Consider the following 13821-nt stretch of genomic DNA (forward strand, 5'->3'; position numbering starts at 1 on the left):
TCCATTCTTAATTTTTTAGCCCTTGGTCTTAGTTTTTTGGGGTGGTTGTTTTTTAGAAAAAAAGATGTAGCTGATTTTTACACCCATGGGTTTTTATTCCTGTGGGTTTCTATTATTATTATTATTATTAACAAGCAAAAAGAATTGGCTGTTCACCATTTTGGGCGGGATGCTGGTCTTTGAAATGAGTCTTCTGTAGCACCTTAGGTTGAACAGGGTTCTTGAGCTGGTGATCATACATAGAAGGGAGAATTTGAGCAACTTCTGTTTCCCCTGGCATTGCAGCAATTTGACAGGAGAAAATACTCCTACTGAAACATCTCCCTGCACAGTTCTTAAAAGCATAGGAGCCCTATCTGTCCAGCAACTGTAATTCCACTTCAACATTGCTAGCCAGATTCTGGTTAGGCAGTGCATAGATCTTCCATGCTGTTCTTGGCAGCAGCTACCTTTCAAAAGTAACTTCTCCCTGTTTTGAAGGAGGCCTTAATTTCCACTTTCTATATGTTTAAGAAAGTAGAAATTAATATGGCTGCTGCCTTTGAGCTTTCATCAGTAGAGGCCTTTCTTCCCATGGAATGCCTCAAGATTGGACTGTTCAATGTAGTTCACTCCCAAGGGAGCATCATGGCTGTGAAGGAAAAGAAATTAAACTCTCCAGGAAAATGCATGTGTCACTTTGAAGCATATGTTCTTCTCACTTTCAGCCATCAAGGAATTGCAACCATCTTAACTCTATAATAAAATCGGGTGACCGTATGCAGAAGAAGTCAGGGCTCTTCCTGTACCTTTAATGGTTGTGTAGAAATAAGTTCTCACTTATTTCATTCTGTTACTTAGAGGCCAGTTCGAACTTAACAGTATTCAAACTAGTGTTTGCAGGATCGGGCACCATGTGAACGGAGGTCAAACCACAAAGTGTAAATTGACCTGAATGGCAACTCTGGTCTACCAACCAGGTACTTAGAGGAGTTTACTTCCCCCGCCCGCCCACCCCCGCAACCTGGAATATTTTACATATGACAATTGGTGTTACTCTTGTCAAAAGCCAAATGTTCCACAGTTTCCTTCAAAGAGGATAGCAATTGCTAAATTTATCTCAATTTCCTGCTCTCCTGGAACAGGTTCTATTCCCCAAACACATATTAGGCTTAATTTTTTTAAACGGACCTTTCTGAAAGGAGTGGGGGAGAAGCAACTCCTAGAAATGGAGACATTTTCTAAAACAGCCACCTTCACTGCTCAAGCAGTTCAGAACTGCCCCTTGCCACCCCATCCAGTAATAAACTCTGAATTACAGCAATAAAATATTGAAATAGGTAAAAATATTGAAATAGAAGGTGGTGGTGTCCCCTTATAGCTCAATAAGGCCAAGTCAGTAAAATCTTGTTTTGATTATGGTTATTGAGGAAATGGAGTGATTTTGGAGGTAATATCCATGGCTGTACGTATCTGTTGGGTTCTTTGTGTGAAGTGAAGTGTTGTGAAATGAAATCTTTGAGTGATTATACTGGCATTAGAGGGAAAAAATGCTCTTTTTCCCAATCAGGAAAGCCTAGAGGAAAAAATGGAGAAATGTTTTAAAACTCCCATCCTCTTTTTCCCCCTCACAAGCATATTGAAATACCAGGGCTGGACTCAAGATGGTCAAAGAAAGCTACTTATAAGAACAGCCCTCTCATGAGCCAGAATGCGGCTCTAAAATTTGATGTCAAAGGGCTACCATGCATGACATTTGTTGAATATCATGAGATTGGAAAGGCAGAAATTTGTCACACTGACAAAATTCATATCTTAACATGGTCAGAACAAGCAGGATTTATGTGCTCCTGGGTTATTCTAGGATGAAACTTTTTTTGAAGGCTTTTAGTGGATAGATGGATAAGGTGCCTGTTCTTGGCATCCAGGGAGAGGAAAATGTGGCATCAGGTTGCCTTGATGGAAGCTCAGACAACATCTTCTACACTCCTGGAAACCAACAGGGGGGGGGGGGGTTATAGTTAAAAAAAATGAGAATGGAAAAATAAGCTTCCTTTTGTCTGGGATAAGGCTAGTCTTGTACAGTTCTGATTCTTATAATTTGGTGTCTACCATTCTCATGTGAAAGAGGCGTATGATTTACATGAACCATTTCTGGTGTGCTTGCTGCAGTTACAATGGAATTGAGAATATGCCTCATCCTGTAAAGTAGTCAAAAGCAGGCGCTAGCATCTATGTATTCTTGTACTTTGAACTGATCAAGTTAACAGAATTGCTAACTCAGCCCCCAGTCAAATAAAGTTCCTTGAAGATAGTGCATTTTGGCTCCAAGACCACAGGCATATTTCTCCCCTGCAACTTCAGCTCAAATTTCATTTGGGCAGCTAAAACTCCCATCTTACTAGACAGACAGGACAGGCCTTCTAGAGCTGATTGTGGCACCAGGAGGATTAATCGTATTTCCTCTCCCATAGTTTCATCATTTCCTGTAATATTTTGTGTTCACTGTGCTCATCCTTGCAGGTTTGTTTGTCAAATGCAGTGTCTGGCTCTCTGTTTAGGACATGGTGCTAATGCAGAAGTAACAAGCACAGTTGTTGCACCCTCTATGGGTTTTTATTTTTTTTTAATACATCCAGATCGACAGCATTTTTGAGTATCCACAATTATGTCTAGAGTTGCATGATCTACTACTACGAACTTTTCTTTTTAAGGCAAAAATGTTGACCTGCTCTACCTACCGGCCACTCTTAGTTTGGATTTAAGAAAATGTATTTAACAGAACGTTTACATTTGGACTTTGAAAGGAAAGTAGTGCATTAGTTTTCCAACTTTGTGTGTTTTTAAAGAATTGCTGAGTTGAGACTGTTGTTGTTTGCAATAATAACAGCCCGTTTGATATTAAGAAGTAGGGGAGGGAATCTTTCTTGACGCATAAGAGGGCAGAACATTTTCCAATAATTTTTGCCCCCAGGGGCACCTGTAATGAAAATTCATAAGCAAAGTCACTAAAATCTGGAGGGGATGTCATGTTCTGATGGCATTGCAGTAATTTAATTTTTTAAAAATATATAGAAGTATGTATGTATGTGAAATCCAGTCCCAATGAAGGGATTTAATGTGGTATCTTCCCCTTGGGACAGTTGGGAACTCTGATATTCAGACTGTTTTATTGTTGGTGTGTGTGCAGTGTAACAGGAAATTGTGTACTGTACCATTTCATGTCTAAAATGTCCCCACCCCCTTTTACTTCCCACATGGTTGCATTTCATTCTGTATGTTCTTATGCACACTTGCTTTGTTGGTGTTGAGATTTTAGCACCTCAGGTCGCCAACGGAACTAAAAGAAAAAATTAAAAAAATAAAAGTCATTAATTTTTTCTTACAAAGTTTTGGTTTGCTTCAGGTTTCACACCAACAGCACATTTGAAATGGGGTGTTCTGCTCTTTTATTTGCCTGAGAGTCATAAATGATGCTTCGGATTGTTTACATGGGTCAATACAATCATTTACCAAAGAGTAACTTGCCATGGTGTGCATTAAATTATTTGCTGTATCAGTTGCCTATGTCATCCTGACAACAGCCATGGAAGATGTTAAGACACTTGTACACTGGAATAGAAATTTCAGGATGCAGGGGCCTGGTGGAATTCTTCTTACCCCTTGGCAGGACGACTCAGATAACCAGCTTTCCAAGAAGCCATTTGCACACTGTGATAAGTTGCTACTTAGCAAATGGTCATCTACATTTACCTTGTATCTAAGCATTAAAAAATCTCAACTGAATCAATCAAAGGCCCGAGTTCTTCCCACTGGCCCACCGGATGCCTACTGCATTCTACGTAGGACAAACAAGCCAGTCTGAATGCAAAAGAATAAATTGGCACAAATCTGACATCACAAATGGCAATATTCATATTGGTTCCTTCCTTATATCGCTTTAGATGAGGTGCTTAATGTTCTGTTGTTCTTTAATTTTAATGCCAGTTTTAACACTTATAGTGTGGTTTTTGGATTCTTTTGTTCCCATCTTTCTTGGTTTTCTATGCCCTTAGTGCTTGGTAAGTGGATGGTGTGATTTATAAATAGAATAATGTTTTGTGGAAAATATATTTCCTATCCCTGGGCTGCTGTCTGGATGTTAGAGTGTCCTCAAATATACAGAAGTTGGCCTGATCATAAGCAGATGTGGAGAAGTCACCAGATTTCATGTGCTTTCTACACCCTGCAAGAATTTGTCAGGGCTCAACTAGGAATTCCAACTTCATGGGAAAATCCTAAAGACTACATATTAGTGTGTGTTTTTTAACATTGAATCACACTCCCTATGACTTAAGAATGATGTGGCAGAAGCAAGCTGTTGTGCATTTGCCACTTCCAGTGACACTAAGGATATCTGTAAGCACACGTGAGAGAGGATGGTGAAACACTGTTCTTTTTTCATGTTTTGATGACTTGACAATTTCTGCAAATGACACTAATCAGGTCAGCTTCAGAAGGAGTCGCATCTGAATGTTCCGGAACTTCTCACTGCTCCTTTGGCCAGTAGATGGCGTTGCAGTGTAGAATTCTGGCTATTTTAGGGGAGCAATTATGTGAAGAATACTGAGAATAAAAATTGAGTTTGGAATTAGGTTGGTAGTAATTATAAAGTGCCTAGCACAACATTAGGTGTGTTGGTTTTACGATATCAACTAGGAATTCCATACATGCTTGTGAGTGGTGGCATAAAGTTTGTGATGAAAAGCAGCAAAAAAAAAAAAAAAAATTGGCAGAGGTTTTGGGGTTTTATACTTAACAGAGCTGAGTGTATTTAATACACTTCCTTTCTATCCCAGTGATCCAACAGCACTTTTTTACTTTCCCAAAACATAACAAGGTCCCAGGAGTCCTACATGAGGTCAGAGGTCATGTTCCTCCCTGGGACTTGGGGTGCTCAGCATCTTCCTCTGAGGCAAACTCCCTCTCTTCTCAAGGAGCTGGGACGTCAGTGGACTCCCTCACCTTCTCAGACCCCTGTTGCAATGCAGACCCTAGTAGGCTCTGGGCATTGTCCTCCATTGGGGCCTGTAACTCCTCCTCCTCCTCCGAGTCTTCTGATGGGGACAGGACAGCTTCAGCTTGCTTTCTACTGAGCTCCGTCTTGTCTAAATTTAAGCTCAGCTTGTTCACCTTTACCTAGCCTATTATCGAACTCTGGCAAAGTTCAACGGTTTAAGCCACTTCTATGGAGTCAGGTAACAAAAAGCAAAAGTGCTGAATGTTGTCATCATATTGATGTAGGGTGACCATATGGAAAGGAGGACAGGGCTCCTGTATCTTTTAACAGTTGCCTAGAAAAGGGAATTTCAGCAGGTGTCATTTGTATGCATGCAGCACCTGATGAATTCTCTCTTCATCACAACTGATAAAGCTGTAGGAGCCCTGTCCTCCTTTCCATATGGTCACTCTAACTGATGGCCTCTCTCTCCAAAGCTTTGGAGGACCTCTCTCAGCAGTTCCTTGTAGATGTTAAATAATGGGACAGGTCTGAATCCTGTGTTAGAGTGGCCGTGGCCATGGTGCTGAACAATAGTCCCCCAACGCTTGGACACCGTGTGGTGGAAAGGACTGGAATCACTGCAGTACAGCACCCTCAAGGACCCAGCCCCATAAGTATTCTAGAAGGGTACCATGGTTGATGGTATCAAAAGCCACTGAGAGGTTTAAATTATTTATTTATTACATTTTTATACCGCCCAATAGCCGAAGCTCTCTGGGCGGTTCACAAAAATTAAAACCATGAAAAGCATAAAAACAACCAACAATTTAAAAACATGAATACAAAATACAATATAAAAAGCACAACCAGAATTAAAACCACACAGCAAAAATTGATATAGGTTAAAATATAGAATTAAAACAGCAAAGTTTAAGTTTAAGTTAAATCAAGTGTTAAAATGCTGAGAAAATAAAAAGGTCTTCGGCTGGCAACGAAAGGAGTACACTGTAGGCGTCAAGCGAACCTCTCTGGAGAGCTCATTCCACAGCCGGGGTGCCACAGCAGAGAAAGCCCTCCTCCTAGTAGCCACCTGCCTCACTTCCTTTGGCAGGGGCTCGTGGAGAAGGGCCCCTGTTGATGATCATAAGGTCCGGGCAGGCACATATGGGAGGAGGCGTTCCTTCAAATAACCTGGCCCCAAGCCATTTAGGGCTTTGAATGTTAGTACAAACTAATAACGCTTCACACACTCTGCCCATCCAGTTTCTGATGTAGGCCATGCAACCAAAGCAGTCTCGGTTCCATATCCTGGCTGGAATCCTAATAAAAATGGGTCTAGATACTCAGGGTGTAGGGGATTAAATGGGCAAAGGATGGGTTAAGCCCTTGCAAATGCTCCCAAGTTTAGGCATTATTGGGGGAATGTAGGATCTTGAATTCCAGTTTTCCCCTTGTCATGTGAAGTTTCCCCCTAAGTGGCTGCTTTCTCACGTAGTCATTAAAAGCTGCAGTAGGCCTACAAAAAGAAAAAGCTGTCAACATAGACCAGTCCATGAAAGCCAGCATGGTATAGTGGTTAGAGTGTTGGGAAAGACCTGAGTCCCAATTACCACTCAGCCATGAAGTTTGTTGAGTGATCGTGAGACAATCACCATCTCTCAGCTTTACCTCCCTCCCTGGGTTGCTGTAAATTTAAAATGGGAAGAAACGAACCATATGTTCTCTCTTGAGGTTTTGGGAAGAAAGCTGGGATAAAGATATGATTCATACAGCGGCTACGAGCAAGCATCATAAATCCTCAGATCGGACAAATAAAATACAGCTGTTGGTTTCACTTTCTATTGATAGGAAAGAGGAAGTTGTCGGGAAATTTTGTGTATGAACATGCACTATTGAACAGTGCTTCGTTTCCCACCGCTACGCTTCCAGTAAATGAACCCTTTGAACTAGAAGTAGGTAAACGTTGACATAACAAGCCGCTCTTCTAAATCTGCATTGTCATGGTGCATGAATCATTACTAAGATGGCACATGCACAGAGAAATCTGTTTTTATATTTCTATCAGAATCTATTAACAAAGGGATGGGGAACATGTGGATTGCAACTCCCATCATTCTTCATCATTGGCTATGCTGTTTAGGGCTGATGGTAGTTTCAGACCATCCTTGTCTGGAGGGTCACATATTCCTTACCTGTGAACTAAGGTGTATACTTGAAAGATCTTACTATTTTTCCTTAACAGAAGGAGCCACTGACTAGGTTCGCACAATCACTGCAGCACATGCCAGTGGCCATTTTTAATATTCAAGCTGCGACTGGCTTGTTTCGTCATCCAAACCCAGCAAGGATGGGTTGCTGGTGTGGTTAAAAAACCACCCAGAACCCATAGGCTGTTTTAGGGATGTGGGTAGTTCGTTAACTGCACCAATGACACATCTTTGCCAGTTTTGGATGACATGACAAGCTGTAGTTGCCGCTGGAATATTCAAAATGGCCACCTGCACGTGCCACAGCCTACCATGGTGGAGCGAACAAGCCCACTGTCAACAGTGAATGCAACTGCTACGGCTGCCAGATTTAGACATTTTATTACTCGTCAAGTAATAAAATGGAGAGGAGGAGGATTGCCACAAGATGTAGTGACAGCCACCAATCTGGATGGCTCCAAAAGGGTGTTGGATAAATTCCTGGAGGCAAAGGCTATTAATGGCTACTAGCCCTGATGGTTGTGTGCTATCTCCAGTATTCGAGGCAATAAGCCTGTATGCACCAGTTCCTGGGGGACATGGGTGGGAAGGTGCTGTTGCACCATGTCCTGCTTGTTCATCCCTGGCCAATGGCTGATTGGCCACTGTGTGAACAGAGTGCTGGACTAGATGGACCCTTGGTCTGATCCAGCACGGCACTTCTTATTTTCTTATTGTGTACGCCACCTTGGATTCCTTGTAAATGCAATAAATAAATAAGTAATACAGTCATCTTAATTCCTGTGCATTGCAGCGCAGATTTTTCAAATGTTTAAAACTAAGACCTTCTGATTTTGTCAAACTACTGTGAAGCAGTTGGGGACAATTTTAAGTGACATATCTTCTTCAAAAAGGGGGTTTCCACTTCTTGCATTTCTTTCTCCTTCACCATCTCCTTCTGAGCCCTTTTCCTGCCTTTGTTTTCTGCTCCTCCTTTTGCTTCCACAAGGAATTCATCTTTCCAAATGGGGATGGTGGTGGTAAATATTTCCCATCCCTTCCAGACAGAGGCACCACCATCCCATAGCACCTTCTCACTTTCATATGTGACAATCCTGAAAGGCACCACAGCAAATCACATGCTATTGCTGCAACACCGTAAGAGGTGGTGTGAGTCAGCGAGGAAAGCACCTCCTTGTATTCTCTTCTAAAAGCGTCTTTCGTTGACCCTGCTCTAACAGAGGATTCCCCTGGTGTCACAGCTCACCTGTGCAAAGGGGAAATTCCTATCTAGGCCCATACCCACATCCTCAAAGAAAGCAGCATTAGCTAAAGCAACTGAGCCCAAAACAAATGCCCCAGTCGTAAGAAAATACACTCTGCATACATTCTAAGGAACTTCCCTCAGTTATCATCATAATCATTATGATTATCATAATTATACACAAGGATCTAGTCTAGCACAGAAATGTGCAGCTTCTAGACTTACTCCCAAGTAAGTGGAGCAGAAAGTGTCTGCTTTAAGTCTTCCATGAACTCAGCAGGTGGCCTCAGGCAAGCTGTTCCTTTTCAGCTCCCATCTACATAGAATCATAGAATATTAGAGTTGGAAGGGGCCTATAAGGCCATCGAGTCCAGCCCCCCACTCAGTGCAGGAATCCACCCTAAAGCATACTGGGGGACTGATTGAACTAGAGAGAATGATGTATGTGAAATTTTTTATTTTATTTATTATTGCATTTATATTCCGCCTTTTTTACTGCAAGGAACCCAAGGCGGTGTACACAATCCTCCTCCTCCTCTCCACTTTATCCTCATAACAACAACCCTGTGAGGTGGGTTGGGCTGAGAGTCTGTGACTCGCCCAAACTCACCCAGTGGGTTTCCATGGCCAAGTGGGGACTAGAACCCAGATCTCCCGACTCCCAGTCTGACACTCTAGCCACTATACCACACTGGGTAATGGTTTAAATGGTTTAAATGTACAATATATTTGCAATTCTATGCATTACACCATGTATTATTATGAGACTGTTCTCTCCCAGCAATGTCAGCTTTTGCCATTTTCCTCTGAATCCTTACAGCCCTGACTCTTGACATTAGGTGAGCATTTACAAAGGGTGACCATATGAAAAGGAGGACAGGCCTCCTGTATCTTTAACAGTTGCATAGAAAAGGAAATTTCAGCAGGTGTCATTTGTATATATGGAGAACCTGGTGAAATTTCTTCTTCATCACACCAGTTAAAGCTGCAGGTGCCCTGCCCTCTTTTAAATCTGGTCACTCTAGTATAGCTCCTGCACCTTAACTGTTGTGATGAAGAGGGAATTTCACCAGGTTCTCCATATATACAAATGACACCTGCTGAAATTCCCTTTTCTGTGCCACTGTTAAAGATACAGGAGCCCTGTCCTTCTGTTCAGATGGTCACCCTAATTTACAGCCACCGAACCCACCTGCTCACATATACCTGCTACATTTTGTTAGAGTTTTGGGGTGGGATTTGGTTTAATTTTACTTTTTTAAATGCAATTTTATTAACACAATTTTATAGCCACCTTTCCAATGCTCAAGAATCATATTTTATTATTGTTATAGCCCATTGGCTTAAGCAATAAAATCTTGACTTTTTTGGATTGGCCTGTTTAGCTATTTGTGTCACATGGCACTTTGAAAACAAAAATAATACATCTACAAAAGCTTCCACTCCCCAGTTGATTTCCAAGCAGTTATTACTCACCTCTGGCATTTGGATGAGTGGTGTATTACCTGCTGAACCTTGCTTACGTAAACCATGCTCTACATAGGTGTGGCTGACTTAACTGTCCTTTTAATAGGTTCATTTAATAGCTCCAAGGCAAGATTCTTAACATAGGCCTGCAGCTGGCTTCCTCCTTGTCCAATGAAAGAGAGGCAGAGGGAGTCTGGAGGGGGGCTTGGCGTGCATTCACTGTACCACACAATTTATTATTTATGTCGTGTTCCTAGTTAAATCCTATTGAGATCCACAGACTGTGAGTGAACATGGATAGAACAGGACTGTAAAGATGGGCATCCCACAATTTATTGAATCTGCCCTGCGACCATAAACTGCTATGAAACAGGTTCAGTTACATCTCTCAGGACTGGCCCCAAGACGAATTGGGCCCTGGTCAAGGGATGCCTGGGATGCCCCTGCCCCCCATTGTCAGCTTTGCAGGACCACTCAGAGGGTTTCTAGGGCCCGGTGTAAGTATAATGCTGGGGACCCTGCTGCTGCTCCCGACAAGGACCCATGCATATGTGTACAAAGCTGGGGGCCACATGCGAGAAATATTTCATGCATGTGCTACATCTGAGAATTCTCGCCTGCAGCTCCTCCATCAAGCAGAATAAGAGGTGTGCTTCATTTTTTCCCTATTTGGGGATAAGGGAATTAGGGATCGGGTTGTTCTTCTCCTGAGTACCTCCTCCAATTTGTGGCAGAGCTTCTTTCTGCTTCCTGGGGCTCATTCTCACAGGTCTTCTGGTTGTGGCTTGCTGCCAGCCTTCTCCACTACTCACTCAGGAAGGATTCCTCCCTTCAGGCCTGGCCTCGCACAACTCCTATGTCTTTCCCTGTGGTAACTGCCCCAGAAAATTACTCTCCAATGGCACTTTGCCTGGAAATCTTCCATCATGTTCACTCACTCACTCACTCACTCACTCTTTCCCCAGTGGGCCTGGACTTCTTTCTGTGACAAGAACAGGCTGCCTGCTCTTGTCACAGAATCCCTCCTTAAAGCCTTCCCTGTTCCTTCTCTCCTTACAGCCAACTCCATAAAAGGGGCTACTTGGCATGGGTCAATCAAAAGCCTGCTTGACCAACCTAATTTCTATTGCACCCAGACACAAAGAAAGATTATACCTTACCATGGTTTAGACTCCGTCACAGTTGGGCTGCAGGCCTAGCTATTAAGCAGGCCCCTGTCTTCCAGCCTCCCAGGGATACATTTTGCAGCTATCTTAGCATCTATTCTGTTTCATACACAACTACATAAAACACTTACTTCATCATGGCCAAGGAGAGGTCCCTTTAAGTAGGGTAACCATATGAAAAGGAGGACAGGGTTCCTGCGTAGTACAGTAGTACAGAAAGAGAAATTTCAGCAGGTGTCATTTGCATGCAGGCAGCACCTGGTGAAATTCCCTCTTCATCACAACAGTTAAAGTTGCAGGAGCCCTGCCCTCCTTTTTCTAGTGACCAGATACAAAAGAGGGCAAGGCTCCTGCAGCTTTAACTGTTGTGATGAGGAGGGAATTTCACCAGGTGCTGCCTGCATGCAAATTACACCTGCTGAAATTCCCTTTTCAATACAACTGTTAAAGAAAGGAGCCCAGTCCAGTTTGCCCCCCCCCTTGGCATCACCCTACTTTATGTCACAATTACATGTTGAGATTCAGTGTCATCTTACATTTCCTCTTTTTATGGAAAACTTTAAACAAAATACCAAGAATTCTGGTGAGCAATGTAGCAGAGTCCAATAGCTCATGCAGGAATTGAGGTGGCGGGGAGGGTTTGCTTTGTGGGGGCCTGGAGCAAAATTGACCCAGTTGCTCCCCCCTCCCACCCCACTCTGGGCAGCCCTGCAGTTTTGCCGTGTTACTCAAACTACCTGTAGAACCATGAAAACAAGGTTACAGACACTTGCTTTTCGCCACGCTAGCTCACCGCAGACATACATTAAGTAGAAAAACAGCCAGAAATGCTCAGCTTGGCATCTCCCGCAGCTCACCACCCCTGGCAATTGTCCAGCTTGCCCACCCCGAAGGCCAGTCCTGCATCTCTCACTCCCATTAGGTTGGGAGAAGGTGTGTCATCTTTTATATTGTGGTGTGGCCTCGCCCATTCAAATTTTTCAAAAAAGACCTCCAACTGTTTCCTAGATCCCATTGAAAAATCTCCCAGTCATTCTGGACCAACAACATCTGGCCTGATGAATATAATGGCAAGCCAGCAGCCACAGCTCTCTTCAGACCTTGTGGTTTTCAAATTTCCTGTTTTTTGACTTGCCCGTCATAGAATCCCTGGAAACAGGGTCAGGCGAAGAGATTTTATGCCTGAGGTGGAGTAGCAAATCCCCCCCCCACACACACACACAAAGATCAAAGTACATACTACCCAAGACCAGTCAAATTATTTTGGCACCTATGGCAGAAAATCCCACAAGGGCATCTTCCTCCTCCCCGACAACAAAAATGCCATAATAATAAAATTAAACAGCCAATAATTAGCTGCTCTTTCTTGAAACTCAATATCAGCTGGTTCACTTTGACTAATGATAGGGGAATGTCTGGAAACTGCATTGGTCACATGTGTTACCCAAAGAAGAGGAAATGCATTGCCAAGAAAGCGGACACCAATCTGCATTACATTTGCATATGCAAATTTATATGCATATGTGCAAAACCGGTGTGCCTGCTTAGTACTAGCAGTTGATGGGCAACTTCAAAGCCATGGGTGGCAGATGCTGCCTTAAGAAAAGACATCCTTTGTTATTCTACCCAGGATAGAATGCCTCTTTGGAGACAGAGCCTGATGTGAAGATGGGTTTATTAATTATTTAAGAGAGTCTAGGCTGCCTTTTTGGGCCATGCCCTCCCAAGTAGGCATCAAAAACACAACAAGTTATTAAAATCTCCTCATCTCTCATTCTCTCTTACTGTCAATGATGTTACGCTTACTCCGGTCAAGGAAGCTCGTAGCCTTGGCTTTATCTTCGACTCCTCGCTCTCCTTTATTCCTCATATTGAGGCAGTAGCTAAATCTTGTCGATTTTTCCTGTATAATATTGCCAGGATTCGATCATTTTTGTCTGTCTCTTCTGCCAAGACGCTTGTTCATGCACTGGTTATTTCACGGTTGGACTACTGCAACCTTCTTCTCTCTGGCCTTCCTTCTTCTCACATCAGCCCGTTGGTTTCTGTTCACCACTCTGCCGCAAAGATCATCTTCTTAGCACGCCGCTCCGACCATGTTACTCCGCTTCTGAAATCTCTTCATTGGCTTCCAATTCACTTCAGAATCCAATATAAACTTCTCCTGTTAACCTTCAAAGCTTTTCACGGTCTAGCTCCTTCCTATCTCTCCTCTCTCATCTCACACTATTGCCCCGCTCGTGCTCTTCGCTCCTCTGATGCCATGTTTCTCGCCTGCCCAAGGGCCTCTACTTCCCTTGCTCGGCTTCGTCCATTTTCGTCTGCTGCCCCTTACGCCTGGAACGCTCTTCCAGAACATTTGAGAACTACAAGTTCAACCACAGCTTTTAAAGCTCAACTAAAAACTTTTCTTTTTCCTAAAGCTTTTAAAACTTGATGTTGTGCAGACTTCTACTGTTACTTTCTACTGTTAGTTTTTCCCTACCCTGTGCCTGCTTACCCTTCCCTGTACCTGTTGGCATTCTCTTCCCCTCCTTATTGTTTTACTATGATTTTATTAGATTGTAAGCCTATGCGGCAGAGTCTTGCTATTTACTGTTTTACTCTGTACAGCACCATGTACATTGATGGTGCTATATAAATAAATAATAATAATAATAATAAAATCATAACATATTGAAATACCATGAAACATGAAATGACAGTAGAGTCTCTGACAACAGTAAAATTATCAATTAAAATAACATACTGTAATAACCTTAAAAATAGTCAAAACTA

The sequence above is a fragment of the Elgaria multicarinata genome, chromosome 9 (genome assembly GCF_023053635.1).
Source record: "Elgaria multicarinata webbii isolate HBS135686 ecotype San Diego chromosome 9, rElgMul1.1.pri, whole genome shotgun sequence".
Classification (NCBI taxonomy): Eukaryota; Metazoa; Chordata; class Lepidosauria; order Squamata; family Anguidae; genus Elgaria; species Elgaria multicarinata.